Raw genomic sequence first — 23,369 nt, forward strand, 5'->3', positions numbered from 1 at the left:
AGGGCAGGGCGGGGAGGAGGGCCACGGGAGCCGTCGGGGGGGCCGGGCCGGGTGCTGGGTAGCCCGGGGGGTCAGGGGGAGGGAAGGGGGGGAAGCGCTGCCCTCTAATCCTCTTGGGGGGGCATCTCGGCACACGGCGAACTCTTCTCAGGCAGCCTCTTCCTTTGCATCGTCGTCGTCGTCGTCGTCCTCCCCGGGAACCGTCGCAACTGAAAGAAAGAAAGTCATTTCGGGGGGAAAGTCTACGCAGAAGGAGGGAAAGAGGATCCGCGCGCGAGAGAGAGGACTGTCTGTGCGTGCGAGGGTTTTTTGTTTTGTTGTGTTCAAAAGACACCACACAACACACGCTGCGGGGAGAGACGGGGCCCGTCAGTCACCCCAGCTCGTTTGCATAACAATCAATAAAGACCTGATCCCAGCCCAGCAGCCGACGGTGCCTCCTCGCTCTCCGGCCACCTTCCCTTCACCTCCTCCTCCTCCTCCACCCCCCTCCTCCTCCGCCGCCGCCCCCTCCAATCCCACCCCGCGGTAAATGCCTTAATAGCTGGGGAGAGGGAGGGAGGGGAGGGCGGGCTGACAAATGCCAGGGGAGAAGGGGCAACCGGAGTGCTAAACACATGCAAATGAGGGGTGGGAAAGGGCTCCCAATCCTCTCACCAGAGGGCATCGGAGCTTTAGGAAATGTGTGAACGAGCCGGGTTGCCAGGGCAAGACCGGGCTGGAGAGCAGCGGGCTCGGGAGGAGAAAACCAGGCGGGGGGCGGGGGGGGGGTGAGCAAAGGGAGCGCGAGGAGGAGAAGAAGAAAGTCTGTTCAGGCGTTAAAAAGTAGGAGGAAGCACAATGCCGCCAAGAGTCGACCTTCCTCCGTCGGAATATCGAGATTTTGTTTTGTTTTAACCTAGTTGGTTCTTTAGAGGATTAGCAGGAACTGTTTTCTGAATCTGGGGGAGGGGGGTGTCATCAGTTTGAATCACAGCTGGCTGTGTTGCAGGGTCCCTAGATCAGGTCTCTTTGGTAGAGGGGGAGCCAAGGTCCTTGCCCAGCCCCCCCAAATTAAGTAAATAATAAAGGGACTGAGTTGAGGTGGGGGGTATATATTTATACACACACATGCAAGGCAATTTCACAGGTTTGGGTATGAGATCCTGCAGCTGCAAGGGGACTGAATATCCACGCAGTCACTTAACATGCTATACAACCTTCAAGCCAGGGACGCTATGTAAAAAAAAATCTAGATAGATATCAAGGAGGCACGCACCACCTCCCAAATACACTTTATCAGTCTTATTTAAAAAAGATTGCAAGGTATACCCCTTGTTGTGGGTTACCTACTCCCATATGGGTTGTGGGGTTTTGTTTTTATTTCACATAGGCCATCCAATATCAGAGAGGGCGTATTAGTTTGTAACACGGGGAGAAGTACACTCTTCCAACCTTAAGGAAGTAAAACAAACCAAAAACCCAACTGGACACAATATATATCTTTGTCATCCAGAATGTGGTTCCACCTCTCACCAAACAATGTTTTTACTTGCAACATTCCCCTGTTTTTCTCACTTGTAAACAGAATATAAGGTCCCCCAGAGACACCAAGAAAGGACCCCAGTACAGTTTTATGCCTGATTCCTACAGTTGAAAAATAGTTATCAATTATACTAATTACAGTCATAATTAGACTAATGAACCATTTCTAGCCCATCCTACTAGCTTGGGGGGGGGACTTCGTCATTTAACTGCTGGGATAGACTGAAAAGCAGGGTTTTAGGTAAACTAATCCAGATTATGAGAGCAAATCTAGAAAGAAAGAAAAGTCACATCAGCCTTGTCTGCCACATAGGGACCAACATGCATCTTTTAATCAGGGAAAGACCCTAATCACACTAGAGCCACCTCTGCATTTTTACATCAGGGGGAAAAACTGAAACCACTGCTCCTTGTAAGGATTTGGTTGCAACAAGGAGGTCTTCTCCCTATTCTGAAAACACGCACGAAAACAACCTAATCACAAAAAAATTCAGTGGATGAAATAAGGCTACTTTTTAAAAAGGAAAAGAAAGTATAACTTCATTTCCATTAACAGCAACTACTTAATACAAGTAGTTTTCCTGGTTCTGCATAGGCAATGCACTCACATTGGAAAAGATAGTGATAATGTTTGAGTAATAATAATATCACATAGGCTCTCAACAGAACGCACGTCTATGCCCCATTTTCGTTGCATTTTAAATGTTTCCCCCCCCCTCCAGGAAACCCCTGCTACAATTTCAGCCTCTTCTCTCTTACCGCCACCACCAAATCCCCTTTCAAGGTTTACTGCTACCAGAAACGAGAAAATTATGGTGCCCACTAACCAGGTCATTATTGTTTAATCGATGCATCTCTGGAGCGCGAAAGAGGTGTCTAAGACGCAGCTATTGATTTTTCTTTTTAAAATTAAAACTATCGTGCGATTTTTTTATTTTATTTTTTAATTTAAAAAAACCCGGATAATTAAAAACAGCTAAAGAGACTGCGATCTACTCGCTGCTTAAGCCAATGTGACTGTACATGTTCAATATTGCATATCTGCTCCTGCTAGAGACAGAGAGATCAAAGGTCATATTTAACATTCAGGAGGAGGGGCTGGTGCAGATTAATTAATAAATTAATACAGCAGCGCCTTTTATTGCCCAAGCCTAGCATTCATCTACTTTAACAACCCCAGCGGACCACAAGAAGGGGGGGGGAGAGGAGAGGAGAGGAGAGATAACAGGAAGGGGGAAGGGAGAAAAAAGAAAGAAAAGAGAAAGAAAAGGGGGGGGAGGAAGGAGAGAGATCCAAAAACAATCACTTACCAGTCTCTGTATTTTTGGGGGGGACACTTGGATTTTGCAGACGCTTAACCCGCCTGTCTGTCTTTAATTAGTTGCTCATCACTCCCTAACACAAAGAAGAAGGGGGTGGAAAAAAAGAAGAAAAAAGAAAAAAAAGGAAGAATATCCCGATGTGTCTTTGGCAGCTCCTCAATTACAACTTTGATACTTGTAAACAAACTGTAAAAGGGCGGTGATGAGGGAGGGGGGTCGGTGGGAAAGGAATAAAGACGCCGATCCACTAAGCAAATACCTGTAAGTGGCTTTCTTTTTTTTTTTTCCTCCTCTCTCTCTCCTTGTTGCAGAGAAAGGAGGAGGGGGGAAGGGAGGGGGAGAGAGAGGAAAGAGCAGGCACTGAATGTGTGTGTGCGCGCGCGCTTGTGTGTGTGCGCTGTGTGTGTGTGTATGTGCGTGCGCGCGTGAATGTGTGAGAGCGCTTGGCTGTGCTGCTCGGTGGTCTCCTCTTCCTGCGCGTTGCGCTCCGTCCGTCTCTCCAGTCGCTGTGTGCGAGGGAGGGAGGGACGCAGCCGGGGGAGTCTCTCTCTCTTTCTCCCCCTCGCTCTCCCCCTCTCTGTTTGTGTGTGTGTGTGCCTGCGTGTGTGTGGTTGCTGGGGGAGGGGAGGGAAGAGAAGAGAAGAGAGACGTTGGGGGGGGGGGGAGGGAGAGGGAGAGGCTGAGCCGCGCCAGGGAGGTGAGGAGGATGCAGGGATGTGGACACCTACTGATGATTGGCTGCAAATTACACCGGGAACAAGAGGCGCGCACGGGCCACTGCTCCGCTTTCCCTCTCCAATCCCCTCCCCCACGCCTCCTCCTCCTCCTCCTCCTCCTGCGCGCTCAACGCAGCGAGAGGCCACGTTTGGCCGCCCCTCCTTCCTCGACGGAGGGGCGGGCGGCGGCGGCGGCGGCGGCTGTGGAGCAGCAAGGGAGGGGGGTGGGTGGGTAGGTGGGTGGGAAAAGCTGCCTGGAGGCTCATTTGTAAGGAGCAGGCACTTGCCGCGGACTCCAGCCTCTTTATTCCCCATTAACTTGCCTCTGTGCGTGCGTGCGTGCCGAGAGCGCAAGGGAGGCCGGGGGGGGGAGAGAGAGGGAGGAGCGGGGGGGAGATGGAGAGAGGGAGGGAGAAGGGAGAGCGCGCGGGGGGTGGCTGGTGTGTGTGTGTGTGCGAGAGAGAGGGGTGGCGTTGGAGGGTGTGCTCCAGTCGACGGCAGGGAAGGCGAAGGCGAGAGAGTTCCTCCCCCAGCCGCAGCCTGAAGTGGGAAGGTCCTTGCTCGTTGGAGAAGGGTGCTCTCCACACCAGCACCCCTCGCCTCGCTCCCCCAGGCTCAGCCCCTCGCCCAGGCGCCCTCTTAACCATTTGCAGGCGGCCGCCGGCGAGGAGAAGCCGTTGGCTCTGGAGAGGCTGTTCGAGAGAGGGGAGGCGCTGCACTGGGAGGTCTCCCACTCGCGCGGAAAGAGCTCTTAACAACCCTGAATCCTAGAAGTTAAAGACCCAGGCGGCTTTATTCCTCCCAGCGCCTTCCGCCAACGCAAAAAAGAGCCTCCCTCAGACTTCAGACTTAATCTCACGGAAATAATCCTGCATTCCCGGCGCTGTCTCGGTGCCAGGAGCAGCAATAATCATCGCCGTCGATGATGACGATGATTAATAATAATAAAAATAATAATAATAATACAGTAATAATAGTCTCCTTCGAAGGGTTTCTAGCAGCTGCTGAGCTTCCCCTTCGGAGGTGAAATCGTCCCGCGTAATGAGAGGGTTGCTCTCATTTTAAAGCATTCAAAAGTGTGTGCAGCCACAAAGTTTCTCTTTGGCTTTTTCTTTTGGAGACAAGGATAGAGGTGACACTTTGTACCAATGAATAGGCTAACATGTAGCCACGTTCGTGGTGTCGAATGAGCGTGTTGTTTCCGTGTAAAGGTCTTAAATGCTTCATTGTGGCACTTTACTGATGCTTATGTGGTACCAAAAGGTTTTTTGTTTAAGAGGAGGGAGGGAGGGAGGACAGGATGGCTGTAAGATGAAATATAAGATGAATATCTTGCACTAGTTTTAGCTTATAGGAAAATGAGGACATGCATGTACAGTTAAATAAATTTAAGCTCATGCATGCCCAATGCTACCCAAATATTTCATTTCCAAGATATTTGATAAGGGAGGAGGTAATTAAAAATATAGGCAACTTTGGAATTATATGGACTGATGAATCAAATTCATTATATTCCATTTAAAAGCTTAATGGATACCCACTGATACCTAATAAAATTACTAGAAGCCTGTAGAAACCTATGAACCCAACCCCATATAAATCAAGAAATTGTGAAATAATTCCTCCACTTTGCCCCTTGCCACTTCTCTCACCCACTGCAATCCCATTATTTCCTCCTTCAGATCTCACTTCCCTCCAAGGTCCCAACTCACAAACCCGTTTTTCCCTGCTCCCTCCTACTGTTAATTCTTCAAATATCATAAACCGCACCCTACTTCTTTCTCCTTCTCCTGACATCTCATTTTTCACAAGATCCTAACTCCAACCTCATTCTTGCTCTCACTCCTCCCTAGGATTCCATTATCCCCTTCTAATTCTCAACCCCACTTTTTCTCCTTCCTTCCTAAAACTGATATTCCTTCCTTTTATCCCAGATCTCACATTCTCCTGGAATTCCAGTAGGATTCTCCCTATTTTCCCCCTGCCTCCTACACTACACCCTTCCTCCTCCAATTTCCCCAACCTGGCAGCACTCTTGCTCCTTCTTCCTAAAACCATCCTCACAATATCACATAAAATGTACTGTGCTATATCCACTGCTTCTCTTTCTCTCTTAGAGTCCACCTTTATCTCACTGTCTCTTCCCAGAAAATACCATGCTCTTAGCAAGGCTTCACTGCTGCAAATGCAATGTAATATATCAGCTACTTGTATAGAGCCTGTTCTTATAACTTCTAGTGTTTAATCCAGAAATCCTGAGATGATCAAGTGGCAACCAACTGGCTGTTCCACCTGGCCACCAAAACTATTCTATTTGGCTTCTGGTAGCCCAGCTGAGCATTGACCATTGTAAAGTATGGCTGCTCAAGAGTAAGGAAGAGATTTATTCCCAGTCCCCTCACCCTGTGCCCTCCTTTATGGACTTGACCCAGCAATGCAGCTACAGCTACTGGTGACCATTTCAGTTCTCTTAAGTTTCTCTAAGTTTCTCATTTTTCAATCTTAAAGTCAGTTCTCTAATTTCTTCAGCAATTTGCATCTTTATTTTATTCGTAATGGAAATTTGTCAACATTTAAGCAGAGCCAAAGTTTGCACATGCAATTCACTATCTATCCAGGTAAATTTGTGATACAGAAGCCCACTTCTGTACACAAATGGCTCCTAGCTAGTTTGGGGAAAATGTTTCTTAGGCTCAAATTAATCTAGGGCATTAACCTGATTCGCACATTTGCTAACCATGGTTAGTGTTAACCATAGTTAACATGAAGCATAGTCAATAAACCATAGTTAAAGCTGAAGCATCTGGCAGACAATCACTTATTGACTTCTTACCCCACACAGCAGCTGAACTTTGAGAGTGATTTGAATTTTTTGCTGCCCTTCCTGGATTTTCTCATAACAGTAAGCTGAGGTTAAATGTTAACTATGGTTTTATAAACCAGCTGCAAACATTGGTTAAGAAGTTACCTCTAACAACAGTTAATAAAACATAGTTAAGCTACTGGGCTGGGTTCAAACACTAAGACATGGTTTAATAAACTATGGTGTAATGCCATGTGCGAACCAGGACACTTTTTCTCTGAAAGCAAAAGTAGCTTGTGTACAAGTGTCTGTTGCTCTCATGGTTCTTTGAACAGCCTAATGAGGTCAGACTAGAAGTACTAACAGTTCACCAGCTATATAGGACAGTCAGGGCAGTGGCTAAGAGCTAATTAGAGCTGAGTGATATTTGTCCATTCATTATTTTTCAGCCTAACCCACCCCACAGGGTTGTTGTGAAGATAAAAGATAGGGGGGAACCAGCCCTAGCTGCTTGGAGGAAAAGTGGGGCAACAGAACACCCACGTGGAAGGTTTTCTTAGCCTGATATCTGAACCTTTGCTAAAAATAAATCACTGGATGACGTTTGCAGGACACTGCTCTTTCATCTTTATCATAAACACATTTCGTGAGAATAAATCCTATTCATTTCCTGTGGAACTTATTTTGGCATGTGTGCTTAGAGGCGGACTCGGAGGGAGTTTTCCTTGACAGCTGGTGCCAGGGCTCCAGGCTAGGGATTCTGTGTAAGAAAACAGATAGCAGAACAGTGTGGAAATGAAATGTTCACTACATGGATTGGCTTAAATGTGCATTGACTTGAAATCATATTGTTTATGTAGGTGTCTCCCATGTTTCTTTTGTGGTCAATTGCACTGATGGCTAGCCGAAAGGACTTTTTCAGCAAACACACTATCTGCATTTCTTGAGGTTTTAAATGCAAGTGCCCCACCCAGAAGTTCATGGACTTCTCTTGGAAACACCAGCAGGTAAAAAAAGATAAAGGTAAAGGACCCCTGGACAGTTAAGTCCAGTCAAAGGCAACTGTTGGGTTGCAGCGCTCATCTCACTTTCAGGCTGAGGGAGCCGGCGTTTTCCCACAGACCACTTTCAGGGTCATATGGTCAGCATGACTAAATCGCTTCTGGTGCAACAGGATACCTTGATGGAAACCAGAGCGCACAGAAATGCTGTTTACCTTCTCAGCACAGTGGTACCTATTTATCTACTTGCACTGGCATGCTTTCGAACTAGGTTGGTAGGAGCTGGGGCAGAGCAACGGGAGCTCACCCCATCATGGAAATTTGAACTTCCAACCTTCTGATCGGCAACCCCAAGAGGCTCAGTGGTTTAGACCACAGCACCACCCATGTCCCAGCAGGTAGATTTGTGTGTGTGTGTGTGTGTGTGTGTGTGTGTGTGTGGATTCTGTTCTCAGATTTTTCAGAGGAAAACACCTTGAAACAGACTTTCAAGAGGTAAAATCAAAACAAAGCACATATTTGTTTAATAAAACATTAATCTCCAGCCCATGAACTTGGATCCTAACTTTCCTTAGATAAATAGAACAAGAACAATGCTTTCCCTCTGCTTTCCCCCCTCTGCATACCTCCCTGGAGGTGGATGGACCATGGCAGAAGATCCTGATGGAAATCAACCCCTTTCAACATGGATGGAGGAGTAACTTTGGATGCAAGCCATAATGTGTTAACATCCAGAATTTCAAAGAATATTAGAAGAGCTCTGCTCTGTTTGTTTTTTAAATATCAGTCAAATGTAACTTACATAAAATCTGGAAATGTACACAACTCTGAGGTTTTGTCAATTTTCAGATTATACTTTCAGATCAGTGGCCACTGGCTACAATCCAGCAAAAAATCCAAGCATCCTTAAAAACTTATTGAACTTGGTGGACTTCAGAGTGTCTGACTCTGATGATGCCTCCTGACCTATTTAGTTTGTGAATGCATTTATTTCAGTTTGGATTTTTAGCCTGCCCATACTTCCTAGACCAGGATACAGAAAAGCAAATGAACAGATAATTAATTCAATGAATACTGTAAAACTAACAATCAAAATCAATCAAATTAAAGCCTAACAAATGTAAATTCCTCACATCTGTTTAACCCTCACTAACTCAAATAATAATAATAATGAATACTTGCATCACTTCTGGAGGGGGGGGGAGGAATCAGATTTAGGAGATTCTTCAGAGGAAGGGAATTTCGCAGTTATGAGCCATCAAAGAGAGCTATTATAGACACTTGGTCACTGCTCGAATGGTGCATAGGTTATTAACCAAGGTTCATACTTGTGGGTATGGACGGATGGACCTATTAAAGTCCAATCCATCCCAGTTCTAAAATGCTTACAAATCTGCCTGGAAATACACACTTAAAAAAAAGAAGAAGTACTTATGAGGTGGTCTAAGTGTTATCATTTAAAAGTCATTTAAAAGTTTTAAAATTGGGTATCCAGCCTTGTATAAGATTTCCTTTTGTAGAAATAATAATAATATCAAACTCTTGGGAGCATTGCATATTGCCAAAGAACAGCATGAGAGAGAACTGGCTGTATTTACATACTTTACGAACTTTGAATGCTGCTGTTTTTATTGCCACTTTCGTTTACTGCAGCTTCTTTGTTAAAATTAACATTCAAAAGGGGCCAGACTGAGATAAACTGCTGTTGCTCTTTTGACTTCTCTGGAAATGCACATAGGAGGCGACCAGAGATTCAGGGATTTATAATTAGGGTTGCAGCATTTCACAGATTAATAAGCAAGATAATTGATTAAAAACCATTTGAACTGGCAGAAAATGTCCCCCAACTAATCATGCAAAATATTCTCTGAGCTTTTATTTTTACTTATTTACTTATATTTACTTTTACTTATTTTATTACATTTGTATATCCCAAAGTTTCTCCACTGAGCTGAGTGTATATTGTTCCCCACACACCTCATTTTTCAGATCCTTATAAGAATCCTGTGAGGTGGGTTAGGCTGAGAGATAGTGACCAACCCAAGGGCACTCAGTAAACTTGAACCTGGGTCTCTCGAATCCTACTCCAACACTGTAATCACACCACCACGCTGGTTCTGAAAGTACTTACAGAAGCTGGAGACCGCAAGCACCAACCTAGAAGAAACATCTCCTCCTTCCCTCACACACAGGATGGAATCCTTCATCAAAGAGGATGTCTAGTGTAAGAAATGGGCATCATCAAAAACCATTTCCCCCTTTCAGAAATCTTGTACTATTTAATCGATCTCTGGCTTATATAGTTAATCAAATAAGGTTTCACTAATCAGTTTAGAATTAATTAGTGCCTTTATATCCCAAATTTCCTCCATTGAGCTCAAGGTGGGGTGTGTGGTTCTAACCCCCTCCCTCACTTAACACCCCCCCCCCAAAAAAAAAAGAAACCACAATGAGGAAGGCTAGGCTGAGAGGCAGTGACTGGCTCAAGGTCACTCAGTAAGCTTCATGACCAAGTGGGGATTTGAACCTTGGTTTTCCAGGTTACAGTCTGACACACTAACCACTACACCACACTGGATTTCCACCATCACTCCTTTTTTCTGTACTATTTCCAATTCCTTCAGCTTTGCCCCATATTCTCTGCATGGCCAACAGTCAGAGGTTATGAGAGAGGGTTGGTGGTTGGCATCCATCTGTCTCGGGAGGCAATAAAAGCCTCTGGAGGTGAAGTCAAACTGTTGGAGAGCTAGAGTCCAGTAAGAACTGCAAGACCAAGAGGTTGTCCTCCCTGCTTTAAAGAATTATACATAGCTGGGTGCAGCTTTCCTCAACTAAGGGTTGTCAATATGGTGCCCTCCAGGCATCTTGGTCACCTCTCTGCATTGGCTATTGCTGAATTGGGCTGATGAGAACTGTGGTCCAAAACATCTGGATGGCACCATGTTGGCTGCCCCTGCCTTAAGCAATGCCTTTACCACTGCAGCCCTCAAGCTTTGAGATCCAAAGATGATGCTCCCCTGCCCATTCCATGCTTTTAGGGCAGGGATAGGCAACCGAGTGTCCTCCAGGTGTTGTAGGACTCTAGCTTCCATCAGACCCAGCCAGCATGGCTAACAGTGGATAGTGAAACTTGTAGTCCAACAAGAGCTGGAGGGCCACAGCTTTCCCATCCCTGATCTAGACCGTTCAGAGTTTTCATATGGAAAGAGAAACTAAGTGCAGAAGTCCAATTAAAAGCTACCCAGCACTGGGTGCAATGGAACCTCCCATGTCCTCCAGGTGCATCATTTAATGCCGTCCATATGGCAAGCCCCTTTTCATTAACAGCCCATGAGCTGTTACTTAGCAGAAAATTAATAATAACTGCATTGCACTGTTCTCAGTAGTCCTTGTACGTTTCTTCTGCTCAGATTCTCAACAGTGCAATAATGAGCTTCCACCAGAGACTGCTCCAGATAAGAGGACGCCAACTTTGCTTCCCAAGGTATAATCTTTTCTCAGGAGATCACAACATTTTAATATTATTATTTTTTAAACACATAGTCTGCTTTCTGGTTCAGTAAATGCCTCTTTTTTAAATCTTTCTCGTGCACTCAGAGCCAGGGGAGGCAAGTAAGGCACTGCAGCCCCACCAGCTCACTCTGCCTTCACTCATCTCCCAGCTGCCTACCTCCTTCCTTGCAGCTTGACAGGGAGGGATATGGGGGCATAAGCGGAGCTAGTTGGCTCTGCCTCTCATTGCCTCCAGCTCTGCTAGTTATTTGCTCTGGCAGTCTGGTGCCACCTGCTGTTTGCCTCCCTGCCTCCCGCCCTACTGGTCCTAAAAAGGTAAAGGGACCCCTGACAGTTAAGTCCAGTCATGGACGACTCTGGGGTTGCAGCGCTCATCTCGTTTTACTGGCCAAGGGAGCCAGCGTTTTTGTCTGCAGACAGCATCTGGGTCATGTGGCCAGCATGACTAAGCCGCTTCTGGCAAAACCAGAGCAGCACACAGAAACACCATTTACCTTCCTGCTGGAACAGTACTTATTTATCTACTTGCACTTTGATGTGTTTTCAAACTGCTAGGTTGGCAGGAGCTGGGACCGAACAATGGGTGCTCACCCCATTGTGGGGATTCGAACCACTGACCTTCTGATCGGCAAGCCCTAGGCTATGTGGTTTAGACCACAGTGCCACCCATGTCCTAATGAGCATTAATTTCCACTGCTCATAGCCATATTCAAGGAATATGAGAATGGGGAGGGGGGAGAGTATCCATTTAAAGAGTATCCATTTAATGGCATGCTATGAATATCATGCTTGTGAAGAGCATAGGTTAAAGTTGCAAATGCAAGCGCACTAACTTAGAACTCAGCTCCATTTAAATAAATGGAGCTAAAATGCCATTAGAACTGGGAAGTTTTATTTAGCCATTTATTTAGTCTAAAAATCATATGCTACCAGCTAGACCAAAAGTAGCTCTCAGACTGACTGAACAGCAAAATATTTAAATATTTGGAATATTAAAACCATTCAAAATGAATTTCTAAATACAAACAAGCAAAAAACCTCACAGTGTTAAGATCAGGCAGACACATAAGGAAACATTTTTTTACTCCTTCAAAGCATCTAGTAAGGTGGCTAGATGATCCTTTCTCATCAGGGAGTCCATAGGAGGGTTCCATCATAAAGATGAGCTCATACTCTGAACTCAAGGAGAACCAGATTTGGACCTTGGACATTCCATGCTCTTTCTGGCATCAATTCCAAATACAACGAGGCACCAGATTTGGGGAGGTGAGCAAACCTTACGGACCCAGTGCACCCTCACTGAAGGATGGAGCTGAAAATCTGGGCAGAGGAGATATAGGCAAACTGCATTAACTGAAATTTGCTTAATGGAGATAACAGAACCAGCCCAGCCCATAGGCATGATATGGAAATAAATCTCACATTTTTGTTGCTGTTTCCAAATCAAATATCCCTTTCTTCCTCCACATATCCAAATTACTAACTGTCACATGCAGACGCAAGCCAGTGGCTTCCAAATGAAAATGAACAACTTGTCACCCGACAACTAACAATAAGTGTTTTAGCCTGCTGTGACACTGCCCTCCCGTTCCCTGCAAATGCTTATTAATGACAATACTGTTTTTACGGCATCCATTACTGCACCGCTGAGAGGCGCCCTAAGGCAGCAGTTTTCAAACCAACTTTTTGGTGGTCTCAGTTTGCAGCCATCAACACTTATTAACTACGCTGTTTGTTCTAACAACCATCCAGGAACATAGGGCAGGTGCCTTGCAAGGTTTCTCCGGCAACGGTCAAAGCCTGGGTAATCTGGTGCTTGGATCCCTGTTCTGTACGCATGTGCATATATATATAATTGTTCCCTTTCCATTAGTTGAACCTTGTAAACCAGCTGCCTAATCGATTAAGGTGAAGGTTGACTTAGGGGAGAGTTGAGTGTCAACCAGCCAAGAGAATCTGAGGGCCTCTGGCATACCTGTGAAGAGGGATGCTTTTATCCCAGAGAGCATCCTTGTTGTGCTTGTCTTTCAGAGATCTGTGTGCCACACATTCCTTGCCACTTGGGTCAACTCTGTCTTGAACATCAACGTTTCACTTAGTGTCAGCTTTCCTTGCCTGCTTCTTGTCTGAAATGTTACTCAGGACCAAGCTACGGGCCAAATCCCACTTGCGTAGCACTGCAGGTAACTCGCTGCTTGCTGCATCAAACACATCAAGTCTGAAGGGGACACCAACACATGTATCCAAGCACACAGGAAACATGGGCACCACCATGTCCCATTTTGCAGGATCAGTTTCAGCCAATGATGCCTGAATATGCAGACAAAAGATTTCCACCAATCCCTCTTTCCCTCCCTGCCCTCCCAACAATTTGCTGCCCTTTCTCATGACATCCAACTTCCTCTACCTAATGGTAGGGCAGGCTCTAACAATGGAGAATGATGTGCCTCAAGACCACAACTGTGTTTAGCGGCACTAAACTGGCATGAAGGAAATAAACAAGCAGCCCTTGTTTTTGTCAGCTTCACAACCTGCCTAAGATCATGGGTGGGGAACTTGTAGCCCTCCAGATATTGTTGGACTACCACTCCCATAATCCCTGAGTATTGGCCAAGTTGGCCAAGGCTATTGAGAGTCCAACATCTTGAAGGCCACGTGTTCCCCATCCCAGGCTTAGATGATAAGGAGCATACTTGTCAGTGCTCTTGGTTGCTTACTAGAAGAGCTGCTGTCCTGTTTTCAGCTGTACTTCAGTACCACCACTGAAGATGATTAAAGGGCAATATTGTAGCTCAGCGGAAGTCAAGTGATTCAGTGGGTCAATAGTTGAGTGTCAACCAGTCACTTGGTACTATGAAGCTTCTGACTCTAGACTGACTTCTCAGTCAGCTGCTCCTGACCACTTCTACCTTTGTCTGACTGCACACACATTTATTTACTTATTTACACTCTTGTTTATATATCTTAAAATTAAAAATTTCAAAACGGCATACACTAAAATAAATATATTATAACATCAACATACTGCAACATTAGGTTTGCATTTGATGTCTCTGTTCTTCACCATCTACATAGATCTAGAGCAGAGGTGGGGAATCTGGGTTCTGCCAGCTGTTGCTGCACTGCAATTCCCATCATCCCTTGCCATTGCTTTGCTGGTTGGGGCTTCTGGGACTTGGAGTACAACTTCTGGAAGGTCCCAGGTTCCCCACCTCTGAACTGGGGATTAACATTATTGGTCCCAGAGCTACGTCCTATGTTCATGAAATAACAGTCCTCATTTAAGGTTGTGGAAGTGAGCAAAATATCAGCTACTTATTTGTTTAGTTTAGTTGGTAGGAAAACGTTGAGAAACTGTTTGCCAGTGGGTGGATACTGCTAATAATTTGCTGTGCAATTGAGTAGAAAGAGTAGAAATCTTCCCCCTGCCTGAAGGAAAAGGGTTTGGTTTTTTTGCTAGCATCTGTCTCATCTCAATCAAAATGCAAAAGTCACAATAAAGAAGAGATTTTGAAAGAACTGAGGACCATGTTGTTCCGAGAATGTAGATGTTTTTAATGACTGAATGCCACGTATCATAGCCATTACATAGTTATTTATGAGGAAAGCATTGCTGTTATTATCTCAACTAATTGAGGATAGAGTCTGTCACCTAAATTTTTATTGTTTGTGTAAAATAAATGATACATCTTGACATTTTCCTGCCATTTAGCCTGAGTAAACATTTCTTTATTCAGAGAAAGAAAACTCACTATTTATCACTTTAGTGATTGTTCCATTGTGCATCCAATGGAAACTTAGTTTATGTTGGTGTTAGAAATTAAGGCATTTGTTTTTTAAATGCTATTTTGGAGCAAATTACGCACATGAGTCTTTGTTACTGTTTAGCACCTGTTTTCCAGCAAATATAGAAAAATTAGGCGCACAAATGTTTTAAAAAGGAATTAGCAATAAAGGATATTTGTGGATGAGAAGAGGAAACTTTTTAAATTAATGTCATTGGAAGAAGAAGAAGAAGTTACGAATGGAAGCAAAATGCTTATTTCATACTCGGAGCCATTTTGCAATTTTCCAATTTAAATATATTATGTAAATCAGGAGATTTTTGTTGTTGTTGTTGTTGTTAATGTCCCTTTGGTTATACCTCCTTCATTTATTTGCCATCTTGAAGATAGAGAGAAGCCCTCCTGTACAGTCTCATTTATTTCTCTTGCTGCTCTTGCACTATGAAATGCCAGCAGAATGAAGGTTGTGCCCACGCTAGGCCATTATAATGTCTGTTTGTGTGCCATCTTCCTCACAAGTGATTTAAACAGAGCCACACTACTGGGCAGTGCTTAATGCGATGTATTCACACTATGTGTTGTTGTCCCTTTTCCACACTCCACAAGTTCCAGACATCTGAAGTCTGCCCTAGACATGCACACAGGTATTTGTGTATCTCTGTGTGCACACACACCTTAAAAGAATAATAATGTGGAAACATGCAGCAGCAAACTGCCACCAAAGCCAATGTTTTAACAAAGGCAAAACAGCATTTTTCTCTTTAAACATTATTATTATTATTATTATTATTGGAATACAAGTTTTCAACCTGCCAGGGTTGAGCAAAAGAGCAGATTAAATGTGTGTGAGTGAGAAAGTGAGAGGCAGAGATGGCCAGCCCCAGCAGCAGCCCACTGAAGAATGACGTGCAAGGTCAAAGAACATCCAGGCAGGCAAGGAATTTGGGTACCACCCATCCTCAGCTGAAGGAAAAGGCTTCAGGGTACAATAAATGTGGCCAAGCAAGGGCATCACTCACCACAAAGGCTGGTGAGAGAGAGAGAGAGAGAGAGAGAGACAGAGAAGGCCTTGTTTTATCCCTTTTCCTTTCTTATTGCCTATACCTGCAACGACAAACTTGAAATGAAGCTGCGTTGCACTAGGGCAGTTCAGCAAAAATAAAAATAAAAACAGTTGTGTTTTTTAAAAATATTATCATGAGCACTACATCCTTTCCTGTGTGCTGATAGAAACAAAATCAAAGTAGCAGGCATGGTGACACATGACACTCAGAAAAATATCACCACCTGCATAAAAACTCTCACCGATTTAAGGACACCAACAGGTAAGCATGTAAATTTTTACTGGATTTGCTTATCACAGAATCATAAAATCGTACAATTGTAGAGTTGGAAGGGATCACGGGGGTCATCTAATCTAACACTCTGAAATGCAGGAATCGTTTGCCTGACATGGGGCTTGAACTCATGACTCTCATGCTCTACTGACTGAGCTAGCTCAGCTGAATCCTTCAATCACATGCTTCCTGGATCAGGAAAATCCAAATTGAATGGGGGGAAGTGCTGGCTGCCAATTGTGTGAGGAGGGCTGTGTGAGGAGGGCATCATGTGGACAGCACACACAAAAATTGAGACGCAAGCATCTTCAAGTCCACATCAAACTCCCAGGTGGAGAGACAAAAGATGAAAGGGTAAGAACAGGGCTTCCTTGTGGGAAAAGGGTGACCATTTCAGGCTACTTAGTTTAGGGGGGGAAAGGCAACTCCTCATAGAGAGTTATAAAATCATGCAAGTAGAGAAAGTAGATGCAAGATTTTTCTCAGTCTCTCCTAATTCTGGAACTCAGTGCCACCCTATTGGTAGGAGATTCAATACAGGAGAAAAAGAATGTATGTCTTCATACAATACAATTCAATTGTAGAGTTGGAAGAGACCCAGAAATGTAGGAATCTCAACACACAGCCTTCCATTCAGTTTGAAACCATACCTGATAGTGCTTAGCTTTATCACTGATCTGTATATAAAAGCCATCATGATTACACAGAACTTCCAGATTCAGAGAGCCCATCCAGTTTGCAGAGCTGATAAACCACAGTTAATGGTTTACCGTGAATGTGGAGATTGCTTCTGCTCCTTTCCTCTCCTAGTAGGAGCAGGATCCACCAAGTGCGATCCCTGGTTTAGTGCTGCAGCCAATGAGGGAATATGGTTTCCTTTGCCTAAACAAACCATGCTTAATAAGCCAAAGAAGAAACACAGCCATCATGTCTCTTAATACAGTGGTACCTCAGGTTACATACACTTCAGGTTACAGACTCTGCTAACCCAGAAATAGTACCTCGGGTTAAGAACTTTGCTTCAGGATGAGAACAGAAATTGTGCTCCGGCTGCGTGGTGGCAGCAGGAGGCCCCATTAGCTAAAGTGGTGCTTCAGGTTAAGAACAGTTTCAGATTAAGAACAGACCTCCAGAACGAATTAAGTTCTTAACCCGAGGTACCACTGTATTGGTGCCCGTTATTGACCCTGCTGTGAAGATCAGGTGCAAGCATGCAATCATAGTACATCCAGAAAACTTTTACCAGTCTGAGCCCCCATTTAGGAAAGGTAGAAGGCTGTACCCACCCTGGGTTTCAGACCACACCTGATTATGTCTCAGGAGTCCCAATGCCTCTATTTATTATTATGAAACATAAAACGTCATCACAGTAAATACCCTAAAAATATTCCACATTATGCAATTTAATCTTGAATATATCTAGAAATATTGAAACTGGCTGCAAATCTCTCTCTCTCTCTGTCTGTCTCTCTCTCCTCTCTCATATACACACTTTCACTCCAAAGCTAGCATTTTGCCAACTATAAGATATCAGGAGAATCGTGAGCTATGCAGCCTGTAGCATAATCTTTCTGCCACTGGCTTGATCTCTTTCTGCTGCATGCTGTTAGAAGGCTCATCCAAACTTTTTAAATGTTTTCATGATTTACGCAGAGAACTAAAAATCTGCAGAAAAATTAGAAGCTGCTTATATGCTCAGGATTCCACAACATATAACACTATCCTTATTGGAGGCCATATGCCACATCCTGAAGCATCATCAAGGTTATACAGATTTCTGGAGGAGCATTTATCGGGTATTTCCAGCACTGGTTATCCCCCCCCCTTTATGACAAAAGGACAGTCTGCCTCTGTTTGGGTTAATAGCTGCAGCTGTTCTGCTTCTAAGCAATCACCTAGTTGAAATGAATGAAGACTGTGGTGGATGGGAGACTTTCACTGGCTGCAGTCAGAAGGAAACAACCTGGAGGTCTTATGAAGGGAGAATACAAAGGATGCATAAATAATTGGTCAACTGTTTTCTTTGAAAAGGAAGATTTCTCCCTTAAGAGGGTGATCTGAAGGGCACCTTATCTGTCACAAACTCTGCAAGACAGTGGATGATCTGCTTACCACCATGCACTGGGAACTATAGAAAACACCAAGACATATTGCATAAGCAAGTACTGGTGTATAAGAGAATTGTGTGTGTGTGTGTGTGTGTAAATCATATAATACATTTGCAGTTGTATCTTTAAAAATCCACCTTTGTTCATATGCTGACATAAATCTGCTATCAGGAATCACAAGACAGAGAAACCAGTAGGAGAACACTTCAATCTCCCAGGACATTCTATACAAGATCTCAAAGTAGCTGTCTTATTACAAAAGAATTTCAGAAATAGACTGGAAAGAGAAGTTGCTGAATTGCAACTTATTACCAAACTTAAAACCATGGAGAGACCTGGTCTGAATAGAGACACTGGATTCTTATCTCATTATACAGTACAGGATAAAGCTATTTTTAGCTATCTCACCCCTTGCTTTTTCCTGTAAGACCAACTGCAGTCGTTAACAGTTGTCAACAGGTTTACCACACCTATCAGCCAATCACCAGTTCCCACGCCCCTTCTGAGTAATACCCCTCCCCACCCTCTCACTATATATAAGGGTCTGGTGACTTCTGTTTCAGTGTAGCTGAAAAAGTGCGCATGCACACAAAAGCTCATAACAAGAACAAACTTAGTTGGTCTCTAAGGTGCTACTGAAATGAATTTTTATTATTTATTTAGTTTGAATGTGGATTCATCACAGGCCACAATTATAGCGTGTGGTTTACCATGTTGCTTTGCTTTTGCACAATGAAAACAAATAAATAAAAATCAACAAATCTGCATATCCAGCAAATTATTCTTTTCATTATTTCAGCATCCATCCACTGAAATTTGTCCCCATGACATAGTAAGATCTCATTTCCCACAAAACATTTCTTTCTCTCCAAATAAAGCATTTAAATATTTATATAAAGAGAAAGGCCTGATAGGCTTGCTCATTCATTGGGCTCTTAGAATGGCTGGGGCTTTTTCTCACGAGATAAAAAGCTGAAATCTGCTACACACATAAACCAATTTGGCTTCATGGCTAGGAGCATGAAGACTAACTCCCACCCCCCACAGATTGTGGTGTGTCCACATTGACTAGATAAAACATGTTGATGACATTTGGTACACATATAACCCAAGACATTCTGATTATTAGAAAAGCTCAGGAATGTCAGGCATTGAACATTAGACCTTCTGCATGCAAAGCAGTTGTTCTGCCACTGGGCCACAGCCCAGCTCTTGCTAGAGCACAGCAGATTGACGCAGTTATAGACATTGCCAGAAAGAGCATTTCAAAGTCATGGGTCTGCATTAGAGAGCCCCCAAAGACATTTCTGTTCCAGTCTGCATTTGGTTAATGGTCTGTGTCAAGAATTGTTAGCTGCTGCTGATTTTAATTTAATGATTTTCAGTTTAATGGTATGTTTGGTAATTATTTTATTTATCTGAGCTTTAAAACTGCAAATTGCCTTGGCGAGGGCAGTGTGCCATGAAAGGTGAGTTAGCAATCGCTCAGATAGATAATCTTACTGGTTCTGAATTGGCAGCCCTAATGATGGAAATGTCCTCATTACCTCCCCATTTTGCCAGTTTCTCCATCGGAGAAGGATAGAGCTCTGCGTTGTGTGTGTACATCCTTAGTGTGTACAACTAAGCAGGGATATTTCTACAATTTGAACGGAGAATTCAGCCCTTTCCAGTTACCTTTCCAGAATGCTCCTTCCCCTCTGTCTGAGACCTTCCTTACACAGCCATTCAGCACCTTCAGACTAGCAACCAATGAAAGCATGGCAGCTATGACGACAACAATGACAATTCTGATGGTAGTAACTGTGTTGCCGGTGGCGTGCGCGCCAATCTCTTTCCCTGGGCTGGTTTGCAGAGGTGTTCAAACAGAGCTCAGAGAGTGATAGCTGAGATAGTCGTCTTTGTACCACGCACAATGCGTGTAACCATTTGGTAACTTATCTCTTGCCGCACCTATAATAGTGTTTCCTTTCTATTTCAGTCAGGTAAGGTAGAAATAACCATAACAACCATTCACTGAGCCATTATTTTTTTTACAGGCAACATTTCATGGTTCCAGGGAGTCTTGTAAACAATGGAATGAAGGCCAAAGTACACTTAGCTCCTTTTTAAATCATGCTTAAACCATGCTTTAAACCATGGTCTGCTTTTATTTTAAATGGGAAACAACCTAGGGCCCCAATCTAGGATGTGCTTCCAATCTGGTATAGGAGCTCCATGCCAGTTTCCTGCCAAAAATTGCCCCCTCCTGGGTGCTCTTTGCACCCCAAAGTGCTGTTTCCTGTGAGTAACACCGGGGGGCACGGGGGGGCATAGCAACTGTGGAACAATTAGCACATTGTTCCTTCCAAGTCAGGGCTACACAGCTGCTCTTTTTTCAGATAAAAGTGACTGATTTAAGTATGCTGTTTCAAAAAGTGTAAATAATGTTAGGGTGTGGTTTGGCTTTGAGTGTTTCATGATCATTCACTGCTGTCATGTCATCTGTGCACATTTAACAGCAAGAGGTGCCTGCCCTGATGAGCTTACCATCTTAATTTCAGTAACACAGAAGAACTAATAACTGAATCATTTCAAAAATGCAGAAGAGCAAGGGGAGAAGCCTAGACAACAGGGAGTGAATATACACAATTAATATTTGGGTCCCTCCAGACTTACTTTTTATTGGGCATTGATGATCATGATGTTCTTAGAGTGGTTATAAGCTTTCAATACAGTTTGTGCCTGCAAAAGTTTTTAGGGGGGATATACTGCTTAGTTTCCCATTGGTGCATATCCCATAAAGGTAAAGGGTAAAGGGACCCCTGACCATTAGTTGTGACCGACTCTGGGGTTGCGGCACTCATCTCACTTTATTGGCCGAGGGAGCCGGCGTACAGCTTCCAGGTCATGTGGCCAGCATGACTAAGCCGCTTCTGGCGAACCAGAGCAGCGCACGGAAACGCCGTTTACCTTCCCGCTGGAGCGGTACCTATTTATCTACTTGTACTTTGATGTGCTTTTGAACTGCTCGGTTGGCAGGAGCAGGGACCAAGCAACGGGAGCTCACCCCATCGCGGGGATTCGAACTGCCGACCTTCTGATCGGCAAGTCCTAGGCTCTGTGGTTTAGACCACAGCGCCACCCGCGTCCCATAGCTTCCTGCTAAAATCCTGTAGATTTCTATATCAGAAATGCTCCGGGGGTGTGCATGTGTCTTCCTTTGTTACACTCTACTGGAAAACTGCACCTACAGATGGCAATCATGCAATAACATTGAGGAAGCATGAGCAGATGACTAATAAAGTGGATCCATTACCATTGCATCAATGACATCTTTTGGAATATACCCCACTCCCAGCCACCTGGGGAACAGGAGTCTAGAGTGGCCCTTTGTTTTGCTTTGCACTAAGGAGGAAGGAGTTAAACCAAATATTTCATTTCCAACAACTACATTCTGATTAGCAGCCGGAGTCACTTCAGGCAAATAAGGTGATTATGAATGAACCATTTGCACATCAGAAAGTTGTGGCAGTGTGGAAGCAAGAACTCCTGAGGATTGCAGTCTGCTGTAGCAACTCACAGTCAAACCATTTTTAAAGCCCATCGTTGCTGGAATCCAGTTGAGTTCAGCATTTTAGACCTCTAACTTTAAAAATAAAATAAAAATTCCATACAAATTCCCTTCCAGTTTATTCAGTAAATCCAGTTTGTCATCATTTCATCTGTGATCTTCATTTGCTTATACCGCCAAATAATTTTGCAAATATTTTATTAGTTTGGGTCAGCTGATGTTAACTATAGGCTAATGCAAAAAGGGAAAAAGGGAAAATGACCAGAATAACATGTTTGTATTACAGCTCTTCCTCCATGATAGGGATGAGTTTTTCATTTTTCTAGTATTAAGTTCTCCATTTTGCCACATCAGTCTTCAATTTTTAAAAAATATGCAAATCCATCAGCATTTTAGTGTGAACTTCTCTTAATATATATCTTGCAGAACGATTTCTTCCATTGTAATGCATTTTGTTATTTTGAATAATGTATGCATTTTTGTGCATCTTTTACCACGGTAAAAGCATTTTTATGCACTTTTTTGGCTGGAGAGTGGTGCTGCAAAATGTGGAGATATGCAGAGATTCTGAGAAATTTGATTCCTCCCCACCCTGCATATTTTAATGCAAAATCACCTAATTCACACTTCTTGAACCAATACGCAAACTGAAACATAGTTATCTTTTGAAAACTGCACTGGGATTCACAAATTTTGGGATGCAGTTTCCTCCAAGCAAACAATATGTACAAAAATGCAGTTATTAGGTGAACGTGCGAAGAAAAATGCAAATATAAATTAAATTAGCATACAAAAATGCATGGCATTGGGGAAATAACTTGCAAAAATGTGTATTTTCATCAAAAGGGCATACAATTATATATTGATGAGAAACTCACACTAAAATGCTGACATATGTTCACAAGGATTATTTTATTATATTTTATTTGCAAATTTCTGCAGAAACATGGAGAACTGAATTCAAGACTGGCGAAACACTGAGATATATTGGAATTCATCCATCCCTAGACTATAAGGCACAATAGGATTATTACGGTGGATTTGCACAGTCTAGATAGAGGGATACAAAAAGAATCTAGACCATCTGATTTTACAAAAATGCTTGGAAATTCTGCACTCTGTGGTATAATATAGCACAATGCCATTTTAAAATAGTATATGAACAAGATATCTTTCTTTGTCTCTCAAATCAATTCTACTTTTTTTTCTAAAAGTGTTGAACCAAACCTCTGAACTGCTGCATAAATCATTAAGCGGCATTCACACTAACTTTTTAACAGGCATTTTAAAAGAAAGGGATGCCACATTAATTTTATATACGCTAGTAATATTTCATTGCATTCAAACTTTCCATCCTAGACTTTATCTCGTAGCCAATTCTAATTTATTGCTTAAGAGAAAAAAATCTATCATGATAATGACGTATTTAGAAACAGCTGTTGGCAAAGGATTTTGTGTAGAAGAAAAAAAGAATTTCAGAGAAGAAACCACTACAAAATTGTTTTTGCCTGTTCTCGTTATGATGTTCTATGGAACATGGGAAATAGAGAATGGTGCAATGGAGGTAGCCATGTCTCTGGTACCTGAATGTAGACTTAGAGCAGACCTCCCCAAGGTGGCACCTTCCAAATGTTGTTGGACTTCATTTCCCATCAACCCCACCCAGCTTGGCCAATGGTCTGAGATGATGAGAGTTGTAGTCCAACA

At 43.5% G+C, this 23,369-nt stretch overlaps 1 long non-coding RNA gene across 1 annotated transcript; it reads right to left on the minus strand.

Moving 5' to 3' along the window:
• Positions 1–166: 166 nt before the first annotated feature.
• LOC307223931 lies at positions 167–19,912 on the minus strand. The gene is made up of 4 exons (XR_013842312.1): positions 19,787–19,912; positions 9,498–9,585; positions 2,835–2,919; positions 167–209 (listed from the first exon to the last, which is right to left on the minus strand). It is a non-coding gene; the product is annotated as an uncharacterized lncRNA (long non-coding RNA).
• Between the last annotated feature and the right edge of the window lie 3,457 nt (positions 19,913–23,369).

The sequence above is a fragment of the Podarcis cretensis genome (assembly GCF_951804945.1).
Source record: "Podarcis cretensis genome assembly, chromosome: 9".
NCBI lineage: Eukaryota > Metazoa > Chordata > Lepidosauria > Squamata > Lacertidae > Podarcis > Podarcis cretensis.